We start from the raw sequence: 24,975 nt of genomic DNA, 5'->3' as shown, positions 1-24,975 counted from the left end.
GGCATTGACTCTATTTTTTGCCAAATTTATTATATACTAAGTGAAAAAATTCCAAAAGCTTTAAGCACCTGGTATTCCTAGGCGGTCTTTCAACCAAGTACTAACCAGACCTTAACCTGCTAAGATTCAGAGATCGGGCATTGACTCTTTATTTATTTTTTTTGCAAGATTATTATATAATTTGTGAAAAATATCCAAAAATTTAAAGCACCTGGTATTCCCAGGCAGTCTCCCATCCATGTACTAACCTGGCCCAAACCTGCTTATATTCAGAGATCGGGCACTGACTCTATTTTTTGCCAAATTTATTATATACTAAGTGAAAAAATTCCAAAAGCTTAAAGCACCTGGTATTGCTTGGCGGTCTCTCATCCAAGTACTAACCAGATCTAAACCTGCTAACATTCAGAGATCGGGCATTGACTCTTTTTTTTTTTTTTTTTTTGCCAGATTATTATATAAATTCGTGAAAAATATCCAAAAATTTAAAGCACCTGGTATTCCCAGGCAGTCTCCCATCCATGTACTAACCTGGCGCAAACCTGCTTATATTCAGAGATCGGGCATTGACTCTATTTTTTGCCAAATTTATTATATACTAAGTGAAAAAATTCCAAAAGCTTAAAGCACCTGGTATTCCTTGGCGGTCTCTCATCCAAGTACTAACTAGACCTAAACCTGCTAAAATTCAGAGATCGGGCATTGACTCTTTTTTTTTTTTTGCAAGATTATTATATAATTCGTGAAAAATATCCAAACATTTAAAGCACCTGGTATTCCCAGGCAGTCTCCCATCCATGTACTAACCTGGCGCAAACCTGCTTATATTCAGAGATCGGGCATTGACTCTATTTTTTGGCAAAATTATTATATACTAAGTGAAAAATTTCAAAAAAGCTTACAGTACCTGGCATTCCCAGGCGGTCTCCCATCCAGGCACTAACCAGGCCCAAACCTGCTTAGCTTACGAGATCAGACAAGATCGGGCATAGCCAGGCTGGTATGGCCATAAGCGAAGACTGCTGCAAAGAGAAGGCTATTTAAAGATCAGCCAATCTACTCGCCAGTACATTATAAAAGTAGGAAAGAAACCCCAAAAGCTTAAAGCACCTGGTATTCCTTGGCGGTCTATCATTCAAGTACTAACCAGACCTTAACCTGCTAAGATTCAGAGATCGGGCATTGACTTCTTCTTTTTTTTTTTTTTTTGCAAGATTATTATATAATTCGTGAAAAATATCCAAAAATTTAAAGCACCTGGTATTCCCAGGCAGTCTCCCATCCATGTACTAACCTGGCGCAAACCTGCTTATATTCAGAGATCGGGCATTGACTCTATTTTTTGGCAAAATTATTATATACTAAGTGAAAAATTTCAAAATAGCTTAGAGTACCTGGCATTCTCAGTCGGTCTCCCATCCAGGCACTAACCAGACCTAAACCTGCTAAAATTCAGAGATCGGGCATTGACTCTTTTTTTTTTTTTGCAAGATTATTATATAATTCGTGAAAAATATCCAAACATTTAAAGCACCTGGTATTCCCAGGCAGTCTCCCATCCATGTACTAACCTGGCCCAAACCTGCTTATATTCAGAGATCAGGCATTGACTCTATTTTTTGCCAAATTTATTATATACTAAGTGAAAAAATTCCAAAAGCTTAAAGCACCTGGTATTCCTTGGCGGTCTCTCATCCAAGTACTAACCAGACCTAAACCTGCTAAAATTCAGAGATCGGGCATTGACTCTTTTTTTTTTTTTGCAAGATTATTATATAATTCGTGAAAAATATCCAAACATTTAAAGCACCTGGTATTCCCAGGCAGTCTCCCATCCATGTACTAACCTGGCGCAAACCTGCTTATATTCAGAGATCGGGCATTGACTCTATTTTTTGGCAAAATTATTATATACTAAGTGAAAAATTTCAAAAAAGCTTAGAGTACCTGGCATTCCCAGGCGGTCTCCCATCCAGGCACTAACCAGGCCTAAACCTGCTTAGCTTACGAGATCAGACAAGATCGGGCATAGCCAGGCTGGTATGGCCATAAGCGAAGACTGCTGCAAAGAGAAGGCTATTTAAAGATCAGCCAATCTACTCGCCAGTACATTATAAAAGTAGGAAAGAAACCCCAAAAGCTTAAAGCACCTGGTATTCCTAGGCGGTCTCTCATCCAAGTACTAACCTGGCCCAAACCTGCTTTTGTTCAGAGATCGGGCATTGACTCTATTTTTTGCCAAATTTATTATATACTAAGTGAAAAAATTCCAAAAGCTTAAAGCACCTGGTATTCCTTGGCGGTCTATCATTCAAGTACTAACCAGACCTTAACCTGCTAAGATTCAGAGATCGGGCATTGACTTCTTCTTTTTTTTTTTTTTTTGCAAGATTATTATATAATTCGTGAAAAATATCCAAAAATTTAAAGCACCTGGTATTCCCAGGCAGTCTCCCATCCATGTACTAACCTGGCCCAAACCTGCTTATATTCAGAGATCGGGCACTGACTCTATTTTTTGCCAAATTTATTATATACTAAGTGAAAAAATTCCAAAAGCTTAAAGCACCTGGTATTCCTTGGCGGTCTATCATTCAAGTACTAACCAGACCTAAACCTGCTAAGATTCAGAGATCGGGCATTGACTCTATTTTTTTTTTTTTTTTGCAAGATTATTATATAATTTGTGAAAAATATCCAAAAATTTAAAGCACCTGGTATTCCCAGGCAGTCTCCCATCCATGTACTAACCTGGCCCAAACCTGCTTATATTCAGAGATCGGGCATTGACTATTTTTTGCCAAATTTATTATATACTAAGTGAAAAAATTCCAAAAGCTTAAAGCACCTGGTATTCCTTGGCGGTCTCTCATCCAAGTACTAACCAGACCTAAACCTGCTAAGATTCAGAGATCGGGCATTGACTCTATTTTTTTTTTTTTTTTTGCAAGATTATTATATAATTTGTGAAAAATATCCAAAAATTTAAAGCACCTGGTATTCCCAGGCAGTCTCCCATCCATGTACTAACCTGGCCCAAACCTGCTTATATTCAGAGATCGGGCACTGACTCTATTTGTTGCCAAATTTATTATATACTAAGTGAAAAAATTCCAAAAGCTTAAAGCACCTGGTATTCCTTGGCGGTCTATCATTCAAGTACTAACCAGACCTAAACCTGCTAAGATTCAGAGATCGGGCATTGACTCTATTTTTTTTTTTTTTTTGCAAGATTATTATATAATTTGTGAAAAATATCCAAAAATTTAAAGCACCTGGTATTCCCAGGCAGTCTCCCATCCATGTACTAACCTGGCCCAAACCTGCTTATATTCAGAGATCGGGCATTGACTCTATTTTTTGCCAAATTTATTATATACTAAGTGAAAAAATTCCAAAAGCTTAAAGCACCTGGTATTCCTTGGCGGTCTCTCATCCAAGTACTAACCAGACCTAAACCTGCTAAGATTCAGAGATCGGGCATTGACTCTTTTTTTTTTTTTTTTTTTTTTTTTTTGCAAGATTATTATATAATTCGTGAAAAATATCCAAAAATTTAAAGCACCTGATATTCCCAGGCAGTCTCCCATCCATGTACTAACCTGGCGCAAACCTGCTTATATTCAGAGATCGGGCACTGACTCTATTTTTTGCCAAATTTATTATATACTAAGTGAAAAATTTCAAAATAGCTTAGAGTACCTGGCATTCCCAGGCGGTCTCCCATCCAGGCACTAACCAGGCCCAAACCTGCTTAGCTTCCGAGATCAGACAAGATCGGGCATAGCCAGGCTGGTATGGCCATAAGCAAAGACTGCTGCAAAGAGAAGGCTATTTAAAGATCAGCCAATCTACTCGCCAGTACATTATAAAAGTAGGAAAGAAACCCCAAAAGCTTAAAGCACCTGGTATTCCTAGGCGGTCTCTCATCCAAGTACTAACCTGGCCCAAACCTGCTTATATTCAGAGATCGGGCATTGACTCTATTTTTTGCCAAATTTATTATATACTAAGTGAAAAAATTCCAAAAGCTTAAAGCACCTGGTATTCCTTGGCGGTCTCTCATCCAAGTACTAACCAGACCTAAACCTGCTAAGATTCAGAGATCGGGCATTGACTCTATTTTTTTTTTTTTGCAAGATTATTATATAATTCGTGAAAAATATCCAAACATTTAAAGCACCTGGTATTCCCAGGCAGTCTCCCATCCATGTACTAACCTGGCGCAAACCTGCTTATATTCAGAGATCGGGCATTGACTCTATTTTTTGGCAAAATTATTATATACTAAGTGAAAAATTTCAAAAAAGCTTAGAGTACCTGGTATTCCCAGGCGGTCTCCCATCCAGGCACTAACCAGGCCCAAACCTGCTTAGCTTACGAGATCAGACAAGATCGGGCATAGCCAGGCTGGTATGGCCATGAGCGAAGACTGCTGCAAAGAGAAGGCTATTTAAAGATCAGCCAATCTACTCGCCAGTACATTATAAAAGTAGGAAAGAAACCCCAAAAGCTTAAAGCACCTGGTATTCCTAGGCGGTCTCTCATCCAAGTACTAACCAGACCTAAACCTGCTAAGATTCAGAGATCGGGCATTGACTCTATTTTTTTTTTTTTTTTGCAAGATTATTATATAATTTGTGAAAAATATCCAAAAATTTAAAGCACCTGGTATTCCCAGGCAGTCTCCCATCCATGTACTAACCTGGCCCAAACCTGCTTATATTCAGAGATCGGGCACTGACTCTATTTTTTGCCAAATTTATTATATACTAAGTGAAAAAATTCCAAAAGCTTAAAGCACCTGGTATTGCTTGGCGGTCTCTCATCCAAGTACTAACCAGATCTAAACCTGCTAACATTCAGAGATCGGGCATTGACTCTTTTTTTTTTTTTTTTTTGCCAGATTATTATATAATTCGTGAAAAATATCCAAAAATTTAAAGCACCTGGTATTCCCAGGCAGTCTCCCATCCATGTACTAACCTGGCGCAAACCTGCTTATATTCAGAGATCGGGCATTGACTCTATTTTTTGCCAAATTTATTATATACTAAGTGAAAAAATTCCAAAAGCTTAAAGCACCTGGTATTCCTTGGCGGTCTCTCATCCAAGTACTAACTAGACCTAAACCTGCTAAAATTCAGAGATCGGGCATTGACTCTTTTTTTTTTTTTTGCAAGATTATTATATAATTCGTGAAAAATATCCAAACATTTAAAGCACCTGGTATTCCCAGGCAGTCTCCCATCCATGTACTAACCTGGCGCAAACCTGCTTATATTCAGAGATCGGGCATTGACTCTATTTTTTGGCAAAATTATTATTTACTAAGTGAAAAATTTCAAAAAAGCTTACAGTACCTGGCATTCCCAGGCGGTCTCCCATCCAGGCACTAACCAGGCCCAAACCTGCTTAGCTTACGAGATCAGACAAGATCGGGCATAGCCAGGCTGGTATGGCCATAAGCGAAGACTGCTGCAAAGAGAAGGCTATTTAAAGATCAGCCAATCTACTCGCCAGTACATTATAAAAGTAGGAAAGAAACCCCAAAAGCTTAAAGCACCTGGTATTCCTAGGCGGTCTCTCATCCAAGTACTAACCTGGCCCAAACCTGCTTATATTCAGAGATCGGGCATTGACTCTATTTTTTGCCAAATTTATTATATACTAAGTGAAAAAATTCCAAAAGCTTAAAGCACCTGGTATTCCTTGGCGGTCTATCATTCAAGTACTAACCAGACCTTAACCTGCTAAGATTCAGAGATCGGGCATTGACTTCTTCTTTTTTTTTTTTTTTTTTGCAAGATTATTATATAATTCGTGAAAAATATCCAAAAATTTAAAGCACCTGGTATTCCCAGGCAGTCTCCCATCCATGTACTAACCTGGCGCAAACCTGCTTATATTCAGAGATCGGGCATTGACTCTATTTTTTGGCAAAATTATTATATACTAAGTGAAAAATTTCAAAATAGCTTAGAGTACCTGGCATTCTCAGTCGGTCTCCCATCCAGGCACTAACCAGACCTAAACCTGCTAAAATTCAGAGATCGGGCATTGACTCTTTTTTTTTTTTTTGCAAGATTATTATATAATTCGTGAAAAATATCCAAACATTTAAAGCACCTGGTATTCCCAGGCAGTCTCCCATCCATGTACTAACCTGGCCCAAACCTGCTTATATTCAGAGATCAGGCATTGACTCTATTTTTTGCCAAATTTATTATATACTAAGTGAAAAAATTCCAAAAGCTTAAAGCACCTGGTATTCCTTGGCGGTCTCTCATCCAAGTACTAACCAGACCTAAACCTGCTAAAATTCAGAGATCGGGCATTGACTCTTTTTTTTTTTTTTGCAAGATTATTATATAATTCGTGAAAAATATCCAAACATTTAAAGCACCTGGTATTCCCAGGCAGTCTCCCATCCATGTACTAACCTGGCGCAAACCTGCTTATATTCAGAGATCGGGCATTGACTCTATTTTTTGGCAAAATTATTATATACTAAGTGAAAAATTTCAAAAAAGCTTACAGTACCTGGCATTCCCAGGCGGTCTCCCATCCAGGCACTAACCAGGCCCAAACCTGCTTAGCTTACGAGATCAGACAAGATCGGGCATAGCCAGGCTGGTATGGCCATAAGCGAAGACTGCTGCAAAGAGAAGGCTATTTAAAGATCAGCCAATCTACTCGCCAGTACATTATAAAAGTAGGAAAGAAACCCCAAAAGCTTAAAGCACCTGGTATTCCTAGGCGGTCTCTCATCCAAGTACTAACCTGGCCCAAACCTGCTTTTGTTCAGAGATCGGGCATTGACTCTATTTTTTGCCAAATTTATTATATACTAAGTGAAAAAATTCCAAAAGCTTAAAGCACCTGGTATTCCTTGGCGGTCTATCATTCAAGTACTAACCAGACCTTAACCTGCTAAGATTCAGAGATCGGGCATTGACTTCTTCTTTTTTTTTTTTTTTTGCAAGATTATTATATAATTCGTGAAAAATATCCAAAAATTTAAAGCACCTGATATTCCCAGGCAGTCTCCCATCCATGTACTAACCTGGCCCAAACCTGCTTATATTCAGAGATCGGGCACTGACTCTATTTTTTGCCAAATTTATTATATACTAAGTGAAAAAATTCCAAAAGCTTAAAGCACCTGGTATTCCTTGGCGGTCTATCATTCAAGTACTAACCAGACCTAAACCTGCTAAGATTCAGAGATCGGGCATTGACTCTATTTTTTTTTTTTTTTTGCAAGATTATTATATAATTTGTGAAAAATATCCAAAAATTTAAAGCACCTGGTATTCCCAGGCAGTCTCCCATCCATGTACTAACCTGGCCCAAACCTGCTTATATTCAGAGATCGGGCATTGACTCTATTTTTTGCCAAATTTATTATATACTAAGTGAAAAAATTCCAAAAGCTTAAAGCACCTGGTATTCCTTGGCGGTCTCTCATCCAAGTACTAACCAGACCTAAACCTGCTAAGATTCAGAGATCGGGCATTGACTCTTTTTTTTTTTTTTTTTTTTTTTTTTTTGCAAGATTATTATATAATTCGTGAAAAATATCCAAAAATTTAAAGCACCTGATATTCCCAGGCAGTCTCCCATCCATGTACTAACCTGGCGCAAACCTGCTTATATTCAGAGATCGGGCACTGACTCTATTTTTTGCCAAATTTATTATATACTAAGTGAAAAATTTCAAAATAGCTTAGAGTACCTGGCATTCCCAGGCGGTCTCCCATCCAGGCACTAACCAGGCCCAAACCTGCTTAGCTTCCGAGATCAGACAAGATCGGGCATAGCCAGGCTGGTATGGCCATAAGCAAAGACTGCTGCAAAGAGAAGGCTATTTAAAGATCAGCCAATCTACTCGCCAGTACATTATAAAAGTAGGAAAGAAACCCCAAAAGCTTAAAGCACCTGGTATTCCTAGGCGGTCTCTCATCCAAGTACTAACCTGGCCCAAACCTGCTTATATTCAGAGACCGGGCATTGACTCTATTTTTTGCCAAATTTATTATATACTAAGTGAAAAAATTCCAAAAGCTTAAAGCACCTGGTATTCCTTGGCGGTCTCTCATCCAAGTACTAACCAGACCTAAACCTGCTAAGATTCAGAGATCGGGCATTGACTCTATTTTTTTTTTTTTTTGCAAGATTATTATATAATTCGTGAAAAATATCCAAACATTTAAAGCACCTGGTATTCCCAGGCAGTCTCCCATCCATGTACTAACCTGGCGCAAACCTGCTTATATTCAGAGATCGGGCATTGACTCTATTTTTTGGCAAAATTATTATATACTAAGTGAAAAATTTAAAAAAAGCTTAGAGTACCTGGTATTCCCAGGCGGTCTCCCATCCAGGCACTAACCAGGCCCAAACCTGCTTAGCTTACGAGATCAGACAAGATCGGGCATAGCCAGGCTGGTATGGCCATAAGCGAAGACTGCTGCAAAGAGAAGGCTATTTAAAGATCAGCCAATCTACTCGCCAGTACATTATAAAAGTAGGAAAGAAACCCCAAAAGCTTAAAGCACCTGGTATTCCTAGGCGGTCTCTCATCCAAGTACTAACCTGGCCCAAACCTGCTTATATTCAGAGATCGGGCATTGACTCTATTTTTTGCCAAATTTATTATATACTAAGTGAAAAAATTCCAAAAGCTTAAAGCACCTGGTATTCCTTGGCGGTCTATCATTCAAGTACTAACCAGACCTTAACCTGCTAAGATTCAGAGATCGGGCATTGACTTCTTCTTTTTTTTTTTTTTTTTTTGCAAGATTATTATATAATTCGTGAAAAATATCCAAAAATTTAAAGCACCTGGTATTCCCAGGCAGTCTCCCATCCATGTACTAACCTGGCGCAAACCTGCTTATATTCAGAGATCGGGCATTGACTCTATTTTTTGGCAAAATTATTATATACTAAGTGAAAAATTTCAAAATAGCTTAGAGTACCTGGCATTCTCAGTCGGTCTCCCATCCAGGCACTAACCAGACCTAAACCTGCTAAAATTCAGAGATCGGGCATTGACTCTTTTTTTTTTTTTTTGCAAGATTATTATATAATTCGTGAAAAATATCCAAACATTTAAAGCACCTGGTATTCCCAGGCAGTCTCCCATCCATGTACTAACCTGGCCCAAACCTGCTTATATTCAGAGATCAGGCATTGACTCTATTTTTTGCCAAATTTATTATATACTAAGTGAAAAAATTCCAAAAGCTTAAAGCACCTGGTATTCCTTGGCGGTCTCTCATCCAAGTACTAACCAGACCTAAACCTGCTAAAATTCAGAGATCGGGCATTGACTCTTTTTTTTTTTTTTGCAAGATTATTATATAATTCGTGAAAAATATCCAAACATTTAAAGCACCTGGTATTCCCAGGCAGTCTCCCATCCATGTACTAACCTGGCGCAAACCTGCTTATATTCAGAGATCGGGCATTGACTCTAATTTTTTGCCAAATTTATTATATACTAAGTGAAAAAATTCCAAAAGCTTAAAGCACCTGGTATTCCTTGGCGGTCTCTCATCCAAGTACTAACCAGACCCAAACCTGCTTAGCTTACGAGATCAGACATGATCGGGCATAGCCAGGCTGGTATGGCCATAAGCGAATACTGCTGCAAAGAGAAGGCTATTTAAAGATCAGCCAATCTACTCGCCAGTACATTATAAAAGTAGGAAAGAAACCCCAAAAGCTTAAAGCACCTGGTATTCCTAGGCGGTCTCTCATCCAAGTACTAACCAGACCTAAACCTGCTAAGATTCAGAGATCGGGCATTGACTCTATTTTTTTTTTTTTTTTTGCAAGATTATTATATAATTTGTGAAAAATATCCAAAAATTTTAAGCACCTGGTATTCCCAGGCAGTCTCCCATCCATGTACTAACCTGGCCCAAACCTGCTTATATTCAGAGATCGGGCACTGACTCTATTTTTTGCCAAATTTATTATATACTAAGTGAAAAAATTCCAAAAGCTTAAAGCACCTGGTATTCCTTGGCGGTCTCTCATCCAAGTACTAACCAGATCTAAACCTGCTAAGATTCAGAGATCGGGCATTGACTCTTTTTTTTTTTTTTTTGCCAGATTATTATATAATTCGTGAAAAATATCCAAAAATTTAAAGCACCTGGTATTCCCAGGCAGTCTCCCATCCATGTACTAACCTGGCGCAAACCTGCTTATATTCAGAGATCGGGCATTGACTCTATTTTTTGCCAAATTTATTATATACTAAGTGAAAAAATTCCAAAAGCTTAAAGCACCTGGTATTCCTTGGCGGTCTCTCATCCAAGTACTAACTAGACCTAAACCTGCTAAAATTCAGTGATCGGGCATTGACTCTTTTTTTTTTTTTGCAAGATTATTATATAATTCGTGAAAAATATCCAAACATTTAAAGCACCTGGTATTCCCAGGCAGTCTCCCATCCATGTACTAACCTGGCGCAAACCTGCTTATATTCAGAGATCGGTCATTGACTCTAATTTTTTGGCAAAATTATTATATACTAAGTGAAAAATTTCAAAGAAGCTTACAGTACCTGGCATTCCCAGGCGGTCTCCCATCCAGGCACTAACCAGGCCCAAACCTGCTTAGCTTACGAGATCAGACAAGATCGGGCATAGCCAGGCTGGTATGGCCATAAGCGAAGACTGCTGCAAAGAGAAGGCTATTTAAAGATCAGCCAATCTACTCGCCAGTACATTATAAAAGTAGGAAAAAAACCCCAAAAGCTTAAAGCACCTGGTATTCCTAGGCGGTCTCTCATCCAAGTACTAACCAGACCTAAACCTGCTAAGATTCAGAGATCGGGCATTGACTCTATTTTTTTTTTTTTTTTGCCAGATTATTATATAATTCGTGAAAAATATCCAAAAATTTAAAGCACCTGGTATTCCCAGGCAGTCTCCCATCCATGTACTAACCTGGCCCAAACCTGCTTATATTCAGAGATCGGGCACTGACTCTATTTTTTGCCAAATTTATTATATACTAAGTGAAAAAATTCCAAAAGCTTAAAGCACCTGGTATTCCTTGGCGGTCTCTCATCCAAGTACTAACCAGATCTAAACCTGCTAAGATTCAGAGATCGGGCATTGACTCTTTTTTTTTTTTTTTGCCAGATTATTATATAATTCGTGAAAAATATCCAAAAATTTAAAGCACCTGGTATTCCCAGGCAGTCTCCCATCCATGTACTAACCTGGCGCAAACCTGCTTATTTTCAGAGATCGGGCATTGACTCTATTTTTTGCCAAATTTATTATATACTAAGTGAAAAAATTCCAAAAGCTTAAAGCACCTGGTATTCCTTGGCGGTCTCTCATCCAAGTACTAACTAGACCTAAACCTGCTAAAATTCAGTGATCGGGCATTGACTCTTTTTTTTTTTTTGCAAGATTATTATATAATTCGTGAAAAATATCCAAACATTTAAAGCACCTGGTATTCCCAGGCAGTCTCCCATCCATGTACTAACCTGGCGCAAACCTGCTTATATTCAGAGATCGGGCATTGACTCTAATTTTTTGGCAAAATTATTATATACTAAGTGAAAAATTTCAAAAAAGCTTACAGTACCTGGCATTCCCAGGCGGTCTCCCATCCAGGCACTAACCAGGCCCAAACCTGCTTAGCTTACGAGATCAGACAAGATCGGGCATAGCCAGGCTGGTATGGCCATAAGCGAAGACTGCTGCAAAGAGAAGGCTATTTAAAGATCAGCCAATCTACTCGCCAGTACATTATAAAAGTAGGAAAGAAACCCCAAAAGCTTAAAGCACCTGGTATTCCTAGGCGGTCTCTCATCCAAGTACTAACCTGGCCCAAACCTGCTTATATTCAGAGATCGGGCATTGACTCTATTTTTTGCCAAATTTATTATATACTAAGTGAAAAAATTCCAAAAGCTTAAAGCACCTGGTATTCCTTGGCGGTCTATCATTCAAGTACTAACCAGACCTTAACCTGCTAAGATTCAGAGATCGGGCATTGACTTCTTCTTTTTTTTTTTTTTTTTTGCAAGATTATTATATAATTCGTGAAAAATATCCAAAAATTTAAAGCACCTGGTATTCCCAGGCAGTCTCCCATCCATGTACTAACCTGGCGCAAACCTGCTTATATTCAGAGATCGGGCATTGACTCTATTTTTTGCCAAATTTATTATATACTAAGTGAAAAAATTCCAAAAGCTTAAAGCACCTGGTATTCCTTGGCGGTCTCTCATCCAAGTACTAACCAGACCCAAACCTGCTTAGCTTACGAGATCAGACATGATCGGGCATAGCCAGGCTGGTATGGCCATAAGCGAATACTGCTGCAAAGAGAAGGCTATTTAAAGATCAGCCAATCTACTCGCCAGTACATTATAAAAGTAGGAAAGAAACCCCAAAAGCTTAAAGCACCTGGTATTCCTAGGCGGTCTCTCATCCAAGTACTAACCAGACCTAAACCTGCTAAGATTCAGAGATCGGGCATTGACTCTATTTTTTTTTTTTTTTGCAAGATTATTATATAATTTGTGAAAAATATCCAAAAATTTAAAGCACCTGGTATTCCCAGGCAGTCTCCCATCCATGTACTAACCTGGCCCAAACCTGCTTATATTCAGAGATCGGGCACTGACTCTATTTTTTGCCAAATTTATTATATACTAAGTGAAAAAATTCCAAAAGCTTAAAGCACCTGGTATTCCTTGGCGGTCTCTCATCCAAGTACTAACCAGATCTAAACCTGCTAAGATTCAGAGATCGGGCATTGACTCTTTTTTTTTTTTTTTTGCCAGATTATTATATAATTCGTGAAAAATATCCAAAAATTTAAAGCACCTGGTATTCCCAGGCAGTCTCCCATCCATGTACTAACCTGGCGCAAACCTGCTTATATTCAGAGATCGGGCATTGACTCTATTTTTTGCCAAATTTATTATATACTAAGTGAAAAAATTCCAAAAGCTTAAAGCACCTGGTATTCCTTGGCGGTCTCTCATCCAAGTACTAACTAGACCTAAACCTGCTAAAATTCAGTGATCGGGCATTGACTCTTTTTTTTTTTTTGCAAGATTATTATATAATTCGTGAAAAATATCCAAACATTTAAAGCACCTGGTATTCCCAGGCAGTCTCCCATCCATGTACTAACCTGGCGCAAACCTGCTTATATTCAGAGATCGGGCATTGACTCTAATTTTTTGGCAAAATTATTATATACTAAGTGAAAAATTTCAAAGAAGCTTACAGTACCTGACATTCCCAGGCGGTCTCCCATCCAGGCACTAACCAGGCCCAAACCTGCTTAGCTTACGAGATCAGACAAGATCGGGCATAGCCAGGCTGGTATGGCCATAAGCGAAGACTGCTGCAAAGAGAAGGCTATTTAAAGATCAGCCAATCTACTCGCCAGTACATTATAAAAGTAGGAAAGAAACCCCAAAAGCTTAAAGCACCTGGTATTCCTAGGCGGTCTCTCATCCAAGTACTAACCAGACCTAAACCTGCTAAGATTCAGAGATCGGGCATTGACTCTATTTTTTTTTTTTTTTTTGCCAGATTATTATATAATTCGTGAAAAATATCCAAAAATTTAAAGCACCTGGTATTCCCAGGCAGTCTCCCATCCATGTACTAACCTGGCGCAAACCTGCTTATATTCAGAGATCGGGCATTGACTCTATTTTTTGCCAAATTTATTATATACTAAGTGAAAAAATTCCAAAAGCTTAAAGCACCTGGTATTCATTGGCGGTCTCTCATCCAAGTACTAACTAGACCTAAACCTGCTAAAATTCAGTGATCGGGCATTGACTCTTTTTTTTTTTTTGCAAGATTATTATATAATTCGTGAAAAATATCCAAACATTTAAAGCACCTGGTATTCCCAGGCAGTCTCCCATCCATGTACTAACCTGGCGCAAACCTGCTTATATTCAGAGATCGGGCATTGACTCTAATTTTTTGGCAAAATTATTATATACTAAGTGAAAAATTTCAAAAAAGCTTACAGTACCTGGCATTCCCAGGCGGTCTCCCATCCAGGCACTAACCAGGCCCAAACCTGCTTAGCTTACGAGATCAGACAAGATCGGGCATAGCCAGGCTGGTATGGCCATAAGCGAAGACTGCTGCAAAGAGAAGGCTATTTATAGATCAGCCAATCTACTCGCCAGTACATTATAAAAGTAGGAAAGAAACCCCAAAAGCTTAAAGCACCTGGTATTCCTAGGCGGTCTCTCATCCAAGTACTAACCTGGCCCAAACCTGCTTATATTCAGAGATCGGGCATTGACTCTATTTTTTGCCAAATTTATTATATACTAAGTGAAAAAATTCCAAAAGCTTAAAGCACCTGGTATTCCTTGGCGGTCTATCATTCAAGTACTAACCAGACCTTAACCTGCTAAGATTCAGAGATCGGGCATTGACTCTTTTTTTTTTTTTTTGCCAGATTATTATATAATTCGTGAAAAATATCCAAAAATTTAAAGCACCTGGTATTCCCAGGCAGTCTCCCATCCATGTACTAACCTGGCGCAAACCTGCTTATTTTCAGAGATCGGGCATTGACTCTATTTTTTGCCAAATTTATTATATACTAAGTGAAAAAATTCCAAAAGCTTAAAGCACCTGGTATTCCTTGGCGGTCTCTCATCCAAGTACTAACTAGACCTAAACCTGCTAAAATTCAGTGATCGGGCATTGACTCTTTTTTTTTTTTTGCAAGATTATTATATAATTCGTGAAAAATATCCAAACATTTAAAGCACCTGGTATTCCCAGGCAGTCTCCCATCCATGTACTAACCTGGCGCAAACCTGCTTATATTCAGAGATCGGGCATTGACTCTAATTTTTTGGCAAAATTATTATATACTAAGTGAAAAATTTCAAAAAAGCTTACAGTACCTGGCATTCCCAGGCGGTCTCCCATCCAGGCACTAACCAGGCCCAAACCTGCTTAGCTTACGAGATCAGACAAGATCGGGCATAGCCAGGCTGGTATGGCCATAAGCGAAGACTGCTGCAAAGAGAAGGCTATTTAAAGATCAGCCAATCTACTCGCCAGTACATTATAAAAGTAGGAAAGAAACCCCAAAAGCTTAAAGCACCTGGTATTCCTAGGCGGTCTCTCATCCAAGTACTAACCTGGCCCAAACCTGCTTATATTCAGAGATCGGGCATTGACTCTATTTTTTGCCAAATTTATTATATACTAAGTGAAAAAATTCCAAAAGCTTAAAGCACCTGGTATTCCTTGGCGGTCTATCATTCAAGTACTAACCAGACCTTAACCTGCTAAGATTCAGAGATCGGGCATTGACTTCTTCTTTTTTTTTTTTTTTTTTGCAAGATTATTATATAATTCGTGAAAAATATCCAAAAATTTAAAGCACCTGGTATTCCCAGGCAGTCTCCCATCCATGTACTAACCTGGCGCAAACCTGCTTATATTCAGAGATCGGGCATTGACTCTATTTTTTGCCAAATTTATTATATACTAAGTGAAAAAATTCCAAAAGCTTAAAGCACCTGGTATTCCTTGGCGGTCTCTCATCCAAGTACTAACCAGACCCAAACCTGCTTAGCTTACGAGATCAGACATGATCGGGCATAGCCAGGCTGGTATGGCCATAAGCGAATACTGCTGCAAAGAGAAGGCTATTTAAAGATCAGCCAATCTACTCGCCAGTACATTATAAAAGTAGGAAAGAAACCCCAAAAGCTTAAAGCACCTGGTATTCCTAGGCGGTCTCTCATCCAAGTACTAACCAGACCTAAACCTGCTAAGATTCAGAGATCGGGCATTGACTCTATTTTTTTTTTTTTTTGCAAGATTATTATATAATTTGTGAAAAATATCCAAAAATTTAAAGCACCTGGTATTCCCAGGCAGTCTCCCATCCATGTACTAACCTGGCCCAAACCTGCTTATATTCAGAGATCGGGCACTGACTCTATTTTTTGCCAAATTTATTATATACTAAGTGAAAAAATTCCAAAAGCTTAAAGCACCTGGTATTCCTTGGCGGTCTCTCATCCAAGTACTAACCAGATCTAAACCTGCTAAGATTCAGAGATCGGGCATTGACTCTTTTTTTTTTTTTTTGCCAGATTATTATATAATTCGTGAAAAATATCCAAAAATTTAAAGCACCTGGTATTCCCAGGCAGTCTCCCATCCATGTACTAACCTGGCGCAAACCTGCTTATATTCAGAGATCGGGCATTGACTCTATTTTTTGCCAAATTTATTATATACTAAGTGAAAAAATTCCAAAAGCTTAAAGCACCTGGTATTCCTTGGCGGTCTCTCATCCAAGTACTAACTAGACCTAAACCTGCTAAAATTCAGTGATCGGGCATTGACTCTTTTTTTTTTTTTGCAAGATTATTATATAATTCGTGAAAAATATCCAAACATTTAAAGCACCTGGTATTCCCAGGCAGTCTCCCATCCATGTACTAACCTGGCGCAAACCTGCTTATATTCAGAGATCGGGCATTGACTCTAATTTTTTGGCAAAATTATTATATACTAAGTGAAAAATTTCAAAGAAGCTTACAGTACCTGGCATTCCCAGGCGGTCTCCCATCCAGGCACTAACCAGGCCCAAACCTGCTTAGCTTACGAGATCAGACAAGATCGGGCATAGCCAGGCTGGTATGGCCATAAGCGAAGACTGCTGCAAAGAGAAGGCTATTTAAAGATCAGCCAATCTACTCGCCAGTACATTATAAAAGTAGGAAAGAAACCCCAAAAGCTTAAAGCACCTGGTATTCCTAGGCGGTCTCTCATCCAAGTACTAACCAGACCTAAACCTGCTAAGATTCAGAGATCGGGCATTGACTCTATTTTTTTTTTTTTTTTGCCAGATTATTATATAATTCGTGAAAAATATCCAAAAATTTAAAGCACCTGGTATTCCCAGGCAGTCTCCCATCCATGTACTAACCTGGCGCAAACCTGCTTATATTCAGAGATCGGGCATTGACTCTATTTTTTGCCAAATTTATTATATACTAAGTGAAAAAATTCCAAAAGCTTAAAGCACCTGGTATTCATTGGCGGTCTCTCATCCAAGTACTAACTAGACCTAAACCTGCTAAAATTCAGTGATCGGGCATTGACTCTTTTTTTTTTTTTGCAAGATTATTATATAATTCGTGAAAAATATCCAAACATTTAAAGCACCTGGTATTCCCAGGCAGTCTCCCATCCATGTACTAACCTGGCGCAAACCTGCTTATATTCAGAGATCGGGCATTGACTCTAATTTTTTGGCAAAATTATTATATACTAAGTGAAAAATTTCAAAAAAGCTTACAGTACCTGGCATTCCCAGGCGGTCTCCCATCCAGGCACTAACCAGGCCCAAACCTGCTTAGCTTACGAGATCAGACAAGATCGGGCATAGCCAGGCTGGTATGGCCATAAGCGAAGACTGCTGCAAAGAGAAGGCTATTTATAGATCAGCCAATCTACTCGCCAGTACATTATAAAAGTAGGAAAGAAACCCCAAAAGCTTAAAGCACCTGGTATTCCTAGGCGGTCTCTCATCCAAGTACTAACCTGGCCCAAACCTGCTTATATTCAGAGATCGGGCATTGACTCTATTTTTTGCCAAATTTATTATATACTAAGTGAAAAAATTCCAAAAGCTTAAAGCACCTGGTATTCCTTGGCGGTCTATCATTCAAGTACTAACCAGACCTTAACCTGCTAAGATTCAGAGATCGGGCATTGACTCTTTTTTTTTTTTTTTGCCAGATTATTATATAATTCGTGAAAAATATCCAAAAATTTAAAGCACCTGGTATTCCCAGGCAGTCTCCCATCCATGTACTAACCTGGCGCAAACCTGCTTATTTTCAGAGATCGGGCATTGACTCTATTTTTTGCCAAATTTATTATATACTAAGTGAAAAAATTCCAAAAGCTTAAAGCACCTGGTATTCCTTGGCGGTCTCTCATCCAAGTACTAACTAGACCTAAACCTGCTAAAATTCAGTGATCGGGCATTGACTCTTTTTTTTTTTTTGCAAGATTATTATATAATTCGTGAAAAATATCCAAACATTTAAAGCACCTGGTATTCCCAGGCAGTCTCCCATCCATGTACTAACCTGGCGCAAACCTGCTTATATTCAGAGATCGGGCATTGACTCTAATTTTTTGGCAAAATTATTATATACTAAGTGAAAAATTTCAAAAAAGCTTACAGTACCTGGCATTCCCAGGCGGTCTCCCATCCAGGCACTAACCAGGCCCAAACCTGCTTAGCTTACGAGATCAGACAAGATCGGGCATAGCCAGGCTGGTATGGCCATAAGCGAAGACTGCTGCAAAGAGAAGGCTATTTAAAGATCAGCCAATCTACTCGCCAGTACATTATAAAAGTAGGAAAGAAACCCCAAAAGCTTAAAGCACCTGGTATTCCTAGGCGGTCTCTCATCCAAGTACTAACCTGGCCCAAACCTGCTTATATTCAGAGATCGGGCATTGACTCTATTTTTTGCCAAATTTATTATATACTAAGTGAAAAAATTCCAAAAGCTTAAAGCACCTGGTATTCCTTGGCGGTCTATCATTCAAGTACTAACCAGACCTTAACCTGCTAAGATTCAGAGATCGGGCATTGACTTCTTCTTTTTTTTTTTTTTTTTTGCAAGATTATTATATAATTCGTGAAAAATATCCAAAAATTTAAAGCACCTGGTATTCCCAGGCAGTCTCCCATCCATGTACTAACCTGGCGCAAACCTGCTTATATTCAGAGATCGGGCATTGACTCTATTTTTTGCCAAATTTATTATATACTAAGTGAAAAAATTCCAAAAGCTTAAAGCACCTGGTATTCCTTGGCGGTCTCTCATCCAAGTACTAACCAGACCCAAACCTGCTTAGCTTACGAGATCAGACATGATCGGGCATAGCCAGGCTGGTATGGCCATAAGCGAATACTGCTGCAAAGAGAAGGCTATTTAAAGATCAGCCAATCTACTCGCCAGTACATTATAAAAGTAGGAAAGAAACCCCAAAAGCTTAAAGCACCTGGTATTCCTAGGCGGTCTCTCATCCAAGTACTAACCAGACCTAAACCTGCTAAGATTCAGAGATCGGGCATTGACTCTATTTTTTTTTTTTTTTGCAAGATTATTATATAATTTGTGAAAAATATCCAAAAATTTAAAGCACCTGGTATTCCCAGGCAGTCTCCCATCCATGTACTAACCTGGCCCAAACCTGCTTATATTCAGAGATCGGGCACTGACTCTATTTTTTGCCAAATTTATTATATACTAAGTGAAAAAATTCCAAAAGCTTAAAGCACCTGGTATTCCTTGGCGGTCTATCATTCAAGTACTAACCAGACCTTAACCTGCTAAGATTCAGAGATCGGGCATTGACTTCTTCTTTTTTTTTTTTTTTTTTGCAAGATTATTATATAATTCGTGAAAAATATCCAAAAATTTAAAGCACCTGGTATTCCCAGGCAGTCTCCCATCCATGTACTAACCTGGCGCAAACCTGCTTATATTCAGAGATCGGGCATTGACTCTATTTTTTGCCAAATTTATTATATACTAAGTGAAAAAATTCCAAAAGCTTAAAGCACCTGGTATTCCTTGGCGGTCTCTCATCCAAGTACTAACCAGACCCAAACCTGCTTAGCTTACGAGATCAGACATGATCGGGCATAGCCAGGCTGGTATGGCCATAAGCGAATACTGCTGCAAAGAGAAGGCTATTTAAAGATCAGCCAATCTACTCGCCAGTACATTATAAAAGTAGGAAAGAAACCCCAAAAGCTTAAAGCACCTGGTATTCCTAGGCGGTCTCTCATCCAAGTACTAACCAGACCTAAACCTGCTAAGATTCAGAGATCGGGCATTGACTCTATTTTTTTTTTTTTTTGCAAGATTATTATATAATTTGTGAAAAATATCCAAAAATTTAAAGCACCTGGTATTCCCAGGCAGTCTCCCATCCATGTACTAACCTGGCCCAAACCTGCTTATATTCAGAGATCGGGCACTGACTCTATTTTTTGCCAAATTTATTATATACTAAGTGAAAAAATTCCAAAAGCTTAAAGCACCTGGTATTCCTTGGCGGTCTCTCATCCAAGTACTAACCAGATCTAAACCTGCTAAGATTCAGAGATCGGGCATTGACTCTTTTTTTTTTTTTTTGCCAGATTATTATATAATTCGTGAAAAATATCCAAAAATTTAAAGCACCTGGTATTCCCAGGCAGTCTCCCATCCATGTACTAACCTGGCGCAAACCTGCTTATATTCAGAGATCGGGCATTGACTCTATTTTTTGCCAAATTTATTATATACTAAGTGAAAAAATTCCAAAAGCTTAAAGCACCTGGTATTCCTTGGCGGTCTCTCATCCAAGTACTAACTAGACCTAAACCTGCTAAAATTCAGTGATCGGGCATTGACTCTTTTTTTTTTTTTGCAAGATTATTATATAATTCGTGAAAAATATCCAAACATTTAAAGCACCTGGTATTCCCAGGCAGTCTCCCATCCATGTACTAACCTGGCGCAAACCTGCTTATATTCAGAGATCGGGCATTGACTCTAATTTTTTGGCAAAATTATTATATACTAAGTGAAAAATTTCAAAGAAGCTTACAGTACCTGGCATTCCCAGGCGGTCTCCCATCCAGGCACTAACCAGGCCCAAACCTGCTTAGCTTACGAGATCAGACAAGATCGGGCATAGCCAGGCTGGTATGGCCATAAGCGAAGACTGCTGCAAAGAGAAGGCTATTTAAAGATCAGCCAATCTACTCGCCAGTACATTATAAAAGTAGGAAAGAAACCCCAAAAGCTTAAAGCACCTGGTATTCCTAGGCGGTCTCTCATCCAAGTACTAACCAGACCTAAACCTGCTAAGATTCAGAGATCGGGCATTGACTCTATTTTTTTTTTTTTTTTTGCCAGATTATTATATAATTCGTGAAAAATATCCAAAAATTTAAAGCACCTGGTATTCCCAGGCAGTCTCCCATCCATGTACTAACCTGGCGCAAACCTGCTTATATTCAGAGATCGGGCATTGACTCTATTTTTTGCCAAATTTATTATATACTAAGTGAAAAAATTCCAAAAGCTTAAAGCACCTGGTATTCATTGGCGGTCTCTCATCCAAGTACTAACTAGACCTAAACCTGCTAAAATTCAGTGATCGGGCATTGACTCTTTTTTTTTTTTTGCAAGATTATTATATAATTCGTGAAAAATATCCAAACATTTAAAGCACCTGGTATTCCCAGGCAGTCTCCCATCCATGTACTAACCTGGCGCAAACCTGCTTATATTCAGAGATCGGGCATTGACTCTAATTTTTTGGCAAAATTATTATATACTAAGTGAAAAATTTCAAAAAAGCTTACAGTACCTGGCATTCCCAGGCGGTCTCCCATCCAGGCACTAACCAGGCCCAAACCTGCTTAGCTTACGAGATCAGACAAGATCGGGCATAGCCAGGCTGGTATGGCCATAAGCGAAGACTGCTGCAAAGAGAAGGCTATTTATAGATCAGCCAATCTACTCGCCAGTACATTATAAAAGTAGGAAAGAAACCCCAAAAGCTTAAAGCACCTGGTATTCCTAGGCGGTCTCTCATCCAAGTACTAACCTGGCCCAAACCTGCTTATATTCAGAGATCGGGCATTGACTCTATTTTTTGCCAAATTTATTATATACTAAGTGAAAAAATTCCAAAAGCTTAAAGCACCTGGTATTCCTTGGCGGTCTATCATTCAAGTACTAACCAGACCTTAACCTGCTAAGATTCAGAGATCGGGCATTGACTTCTTCTTTTTTTTTTTTTTTTTTGCAAGATTATTATATAATTCGTGAAAAATTTCCAAAAATTTAAAGCACCTGGTATTCCCAGGCAGTCTCCCATCCATGTACTAACCTGGCCCAAACCTGCTTATATTCAGAGATCGGGCATTGACTCTATTTTTTGCCAAATTTATTATATACTAAGTGAAAAAATTCCAAAAGTTTTAAGCACCTGGTATTCCTTGGCGGTCTATCATTCAATTACTAACCAGACCTTAACCTGCTAAGATTCAGAGATCGGGCATTGACTTCTTCTTTTTTTTTTTTTTTTGCAAGATTATTATATAATTCGTGAAAAATATCCAAACATTTAAAGCACCTGGTATTCCCAGGCAGTCTCCCATCCATGTACTAACCTGGCGCAAACCTGCTTATATTCAGAGATCGGGCATTGACTCTATTTTTTGGCAAAATTATTATATACTAAGTGAAAAATTTCAAAAAAGCTTACAGTACCTGGTATTCCCAGGCGGTCTCCCATCCAGGCACTAACCAGGCCCAAACCTGCTTAGCTTACGAGATCAGACAAGATCGGGCATAGCCAGGCTGGTATGGCCATAAGCGAAGACTGCTGCAAAGAGAAGGCTATTTAAAGATCAGCCAATCTACTCGCCAGTACATTATAAAAGTAGGAAAGAAACCCCAAAAGCTTAAAGCACCTGGTATTCCTAGGCGGTCTCTCATCCAAGTACTAACCTGGCCCAAACCTGCTTATATTCAGAGATCGGGCATTGACTCTATTTTTTGCCAAATTTATTATATACTAAGTGAAAAAATTCCAAAAGCTTAAAGCACCTGGTATTCCTTGGCGGTCTATCATTCAATTACTAACCAGACCTTAACCTGCTAAGATTCAGAGATCGGGCATTGACTTCTTCTTTTTTTTTTTTTTTTTTGCAAGATTATTATATAATTCGTGAAAAATATCCAAAAATTTAAAGCACCTGGTATTCCCAGGCAGTCTCCCATCCATGTACTAACCTGGCCCAAACCTGCTTATATTCAGAGATCGGGCATTGACTCTATTTTTTGCCAAATTTATTATATACTAAGTGAAAAAATTCCAAAAGCTTAAAGCACCTGGTATTCCTTGGCGGTCTCTCATCCAAGTACTAACCAGACCTAAACCTGCTAAGATTCAGAGATCGGGCATTGACTCTTTTTTTTTTTTTTTTGCAAGATTATTATATAATTCGTGAAAAATATCCAAACATTTAAAGCACCTGGTATTCCCAGGCAGTCTCCCATCCATGTACTAACCTGGCGCAAACCTGCTTATATTCAGAGATCGGGCATTGACTCTATTTTTTGGCAAAATTATTATATACTAAGTGAAAAATTTCAAAAAAGCTTACAGTACCTGGCATTCCCAGGCGGTCTCCCATCCAGGCACTAACCAGGCCCAAACCTGCTTAGCTTACGAGATCAGACAAGATCGGGCATAGCCAGGCTGGTATGGCCATAAGCGAAGACTGCTGCAAAGAGAAGGCTATTTAAAGATCAGCCAATCTACTCGCCAGTACATTATAAAAGTAGGAAAGAAACCCCAAAAGCTTAAAGCACCTGGTATTCCTAGGCGGTCTCTCATCCAAGTACTAACCTGGCCCAAACCTGCTTATATTCAGAGATCGGGCATTGACTCTATTTTTTGCCAAATTTATTATATACTAAGTGAAAAAATTCCAAAAGCTTAAAGCACCTGGTATTCCTTGGCGGTCTATCATTCAATTACTAACCAGACCTTAACCTGCTAAGATTCAGAGATCGGGCATTGACTTCTTCTTTTTTTTTTTTTTTTTTGCAAGATTATTATATAATTCGTGAAAAATATCCAAAAATTTAAAGCACCTGGTATTCCCAGGCAGTCTCCCATCCATGTACTAACCTGGCCCAAACCTGCTTATATTCAGAGATCGGGCATTGACTCTATTTTTTGCCAAATTTATTAAATACTAAGTGAAAAAATTCCAAAAGCTTAAAGCACCTGGTATTCCTTGGCGGTCTCTCATCCAAGTACTAACCAGACCTAAACCTGCTAAGATTCAGAGATCGGGCATTGACTCTTTTTTTTTTTTTTTTGCAAGATTATTATATAATTCGTGAAAAATATCCAAACATTTAAAGCACCTGGTATTCCCAGGCAGTCTCCCATCCATGTACTAACCTGGCGCAAACCTGCTTATATTCAGAGATCGGGCATTGACTCTATTTTTTGGCAAAATTATTATATACTAAGTGAAAAATTTCAAAAAAGCTTACAGTACCTGGCATTCCCAGGCGGTCTCCCATCCAGGCACTAACCAGGCCCAAACCTGCTTAGCTTACGAGATCAGACAAGATCGGGCATAGCCAGGCTGGTATGGCCATAAGCAAAGACTGCTGCAAAGAGAAGGCTATTTAAAGATCAGCCAATCTACTCGCCAGTACATTATAAAAGTAGGAAAGAAACCCCAAAAGCTTAAAGCACCTGGTATTCCTAGGCGGTCTCTCATCCAAGTACTAACCTGGCCCAAACCTGCTTATATTCAGAGATCGGGCATTGACTCTATTTTTTGCCAAATTTATTATATATTAAGTGAAAAAATTCCAAAAGCTTAAAGCACCTGGTATTCCTTGGCGGTCTATCATTCAATTACTAACCAGACCTTAACCTGCTAAGATTCAGAGATCGGGCATTGACTTCTTCTTTTTTTTTTTTTTTTTTGCAAGATTATTATATAATTCGTGAAAAATATCCAAAAATTTAAAGCACCTGGTATTCCCAGGCAGTCTCCCATCCATGTACTAACCTGGCCCAAACCTGCTTATATTCAGAGATCGGGCATTGACTCTATTTTTTGCCAAATTTATTATATACTAAGTGAAAAAATTCCAAAAGCTTAAAGCACCTGGTATTCCTTGGCGGTCTCTCATCCAAGTACTAACCAGACCTAAACCTGCTAAGATTCAGAGATCGGGCATTGACTCTTTTTTTTTTTTTTTTTTTTGCAAGATTATTATATAATTCGTGAAAAATATCCAAACATTTAAAGCACCTGGTATTCCCAGGCAGTCTCCCATCCATG

The 24,975-nt window shown here is 38.7% G+C and overlaps 26 pseudogenes; all 26 read right to left on the bottom strand.

Moving 5' to 3' along the window:
- Positions 1-895: 895 nt before the first annotated feature.
- On the bottom strand, positions 896-1,014 carry LOC127936258 (uncharacterized; annotated as a pseudogene).
- Positions 1,015-1,935: 921 nt separating this feature from the next.
- LOC127937508 (uncharacterized) lies at positions 1,936-2,054 on the bottom strand (annotated as a pseudogene).
- A 1,636-nt stretch (positions 2,055-3,690) lies between these two features.
- On the bottom strand, positions 3,691-3,809 carry LOC127935981 (uncharacterized; annotated as a pseudogene).
- A 499-nt stretch (positions 3,810-4,308) lies between these two features.
- Positions 4,309-4,427, bottom strand: LOC127937224 (uncharacterized; annotated as a pseudogene).
- A 924-nt stretch (positions 4,428-5,351) lies between these two features.
- LOC127936257 (uncharacterized) lies at positions 5,352-5,470 on the bottom strand (annotated as a pseudogene).
- A 1,061-nt stretch (positions 5,471-6,531) lies between these two features.
- On the bottom strand, positions 6,532-6,650 carry LOC127936255 (uncharacterized; annotated as a pseudogene).
- Positions 6,651-7,726: 1,076 nt separating this feature from the next.
- On the bottom strand, positions 7,727-7,845 carry LOC127935980 (uncharacterized; annotated as a pseudogene).
- A 501-nt stretch (positions 7,846-8,346) lies between these two features.
- LOC127936582 (uncharacterized) lies at positions 8,347-8,465 on the bottom strand (annotated as a pseudogene).
- Positions 8,466-9,528: 1,063 nt separating this feature from the next.
- On the bottom strand, positions 9,529-9,647 carry LOC127937448 (uncharacterized; annotated as a pseudogene).
- A 923-nt stretch (positions 9,648-10,570) lies between these two features.
- Positions 10,571-10,689, bottom strand: LOC127936254 (uncharacterized; annotated as a pseudogene).
- A 921-nt stretch (positions 10,690-11,610) lies between these two features.
- LOC127936253 (uncharacterized) lies at positions 11,611-11,729 on the bottom strand (annotated as a pseudogene).
- Positions 11,730-12,234: 505 nt separating this feature from the next.
- On the bottom strand, positions 12,235-12,353 carry LOC127937447 (uncharacterized; annotated as a pseudogene).
- Positions 12,354-13,274: 921 nt separating this feature from the next.
- LOC127936361 (uncharacterized) lies at positions 13,275-13,393 on the bottom strand (annotated as a pseudogene).
- Positions 13,394-14,037: 644 nt separating this feature from the next.
- LOC127936252 (uncharacterized) lies at positions 14,038-14,156 on the bottom strand (annotated as a pseudogene).
- A 776-nt stretch (positions 14,157-14,932) lies between these two features.
- On the bottom strand, positions 14,933-15,051 carry LOC127936251 (uncharacterized; annotated as a pseudogene).
- A 505-nt stretch (positions 15,052-15,556) lies between these two features.
- LOC127937446 (uncharacterized) lies at positions 15,557-15,675 on the bottom strand (annotated as a pseudogene).
- Positions 15,676-16,595: 920 nt separating this feature from the next.
- On the bottom strand, positions 16,596-16,714 carry LOC127936250 (uncharacterized; annotated as a pseudogene).
- Positions 16,715-17,357: 643 nt separating this feature from the next.
- Positions 17,358-17,476, bottom strand: LOC127936249 (uncharacterized; annotated as a pseudogene).
- A 776-nt stretch (positions 17,477-18,252) lies between these two features.
- LOC127936248 (uncharacterized) lies at positions 18,253-18,371 on the bottom strand (annotated as a pseudogene).
- Positions 18,372-18,876: 505 nt separating this feature from the next.
- LOC127937444 (uncharacterized) lies at positions 18,877-18,995 on the bottom strand (annotated as a pseudogene).
- Positions 18,996-19,644: 649 nt separating this feature from the next.
- Positions 19,645-19,763, bottom strand: LOC127937443 (uncharacterized; annotated as a pseudogene).
- A 920-nt stretch (positions 19,764-20,683) lies between these two features.
- LOC127936247 (uncharacterized) lies at positions 20,684-20,802 on the bottom strand (annotated as a pseudogene).
- Positions 20,803-21,446: 644 nt separating this feature from the next.
- On the bottom strand, positions 21,447-21,565 carry LOC127936246 (uncharacterized; annotated as a pseudogene).
- Positions 21,566-22,354: 789 nt separating this feature from the next.
- Positions 22,355-22,473, bottom strand: LOC127937882 (uncharacterized; annotated as a pseudogene).
- A 785-nt stretch (positions 22,474-23,258) lies between these two features.
- On the bottom strand, positions 23,259-23,377 carry LOC127936244 (uncharacterized; annotated as a pseudogene).
- A 785-nt stretch (positions 23,378-24,162) lies between these two features.
- On the bottom strand, positions 24,163-24,281 carry LOC127936243 (uncharacterized; annotated as a pseudogene).
- Positions 24,282-24,975: the final 694 nt, after the last annotated feature.

Source organism: Carassius gibelio, chromosome A19 (genome assembly GCF_023724105.1).
Source record: "Carassius gibelio isolate Cgi1373 ecotype wild population from Czech Republic chromosome A19, carGib1.2-hapl.c, whole genome shotgun sequence".
NCBI classification, from domain to species: domain Eukaryota; kingdom Metazoa; phylum Chordata; class Actinopteri; order Cypriniformes; family Cyprinidae; genus Carassius; species Carassius gibelio.
This window is presented reverse-complemented; position numbering and strand designations above follow the sequence as displayed.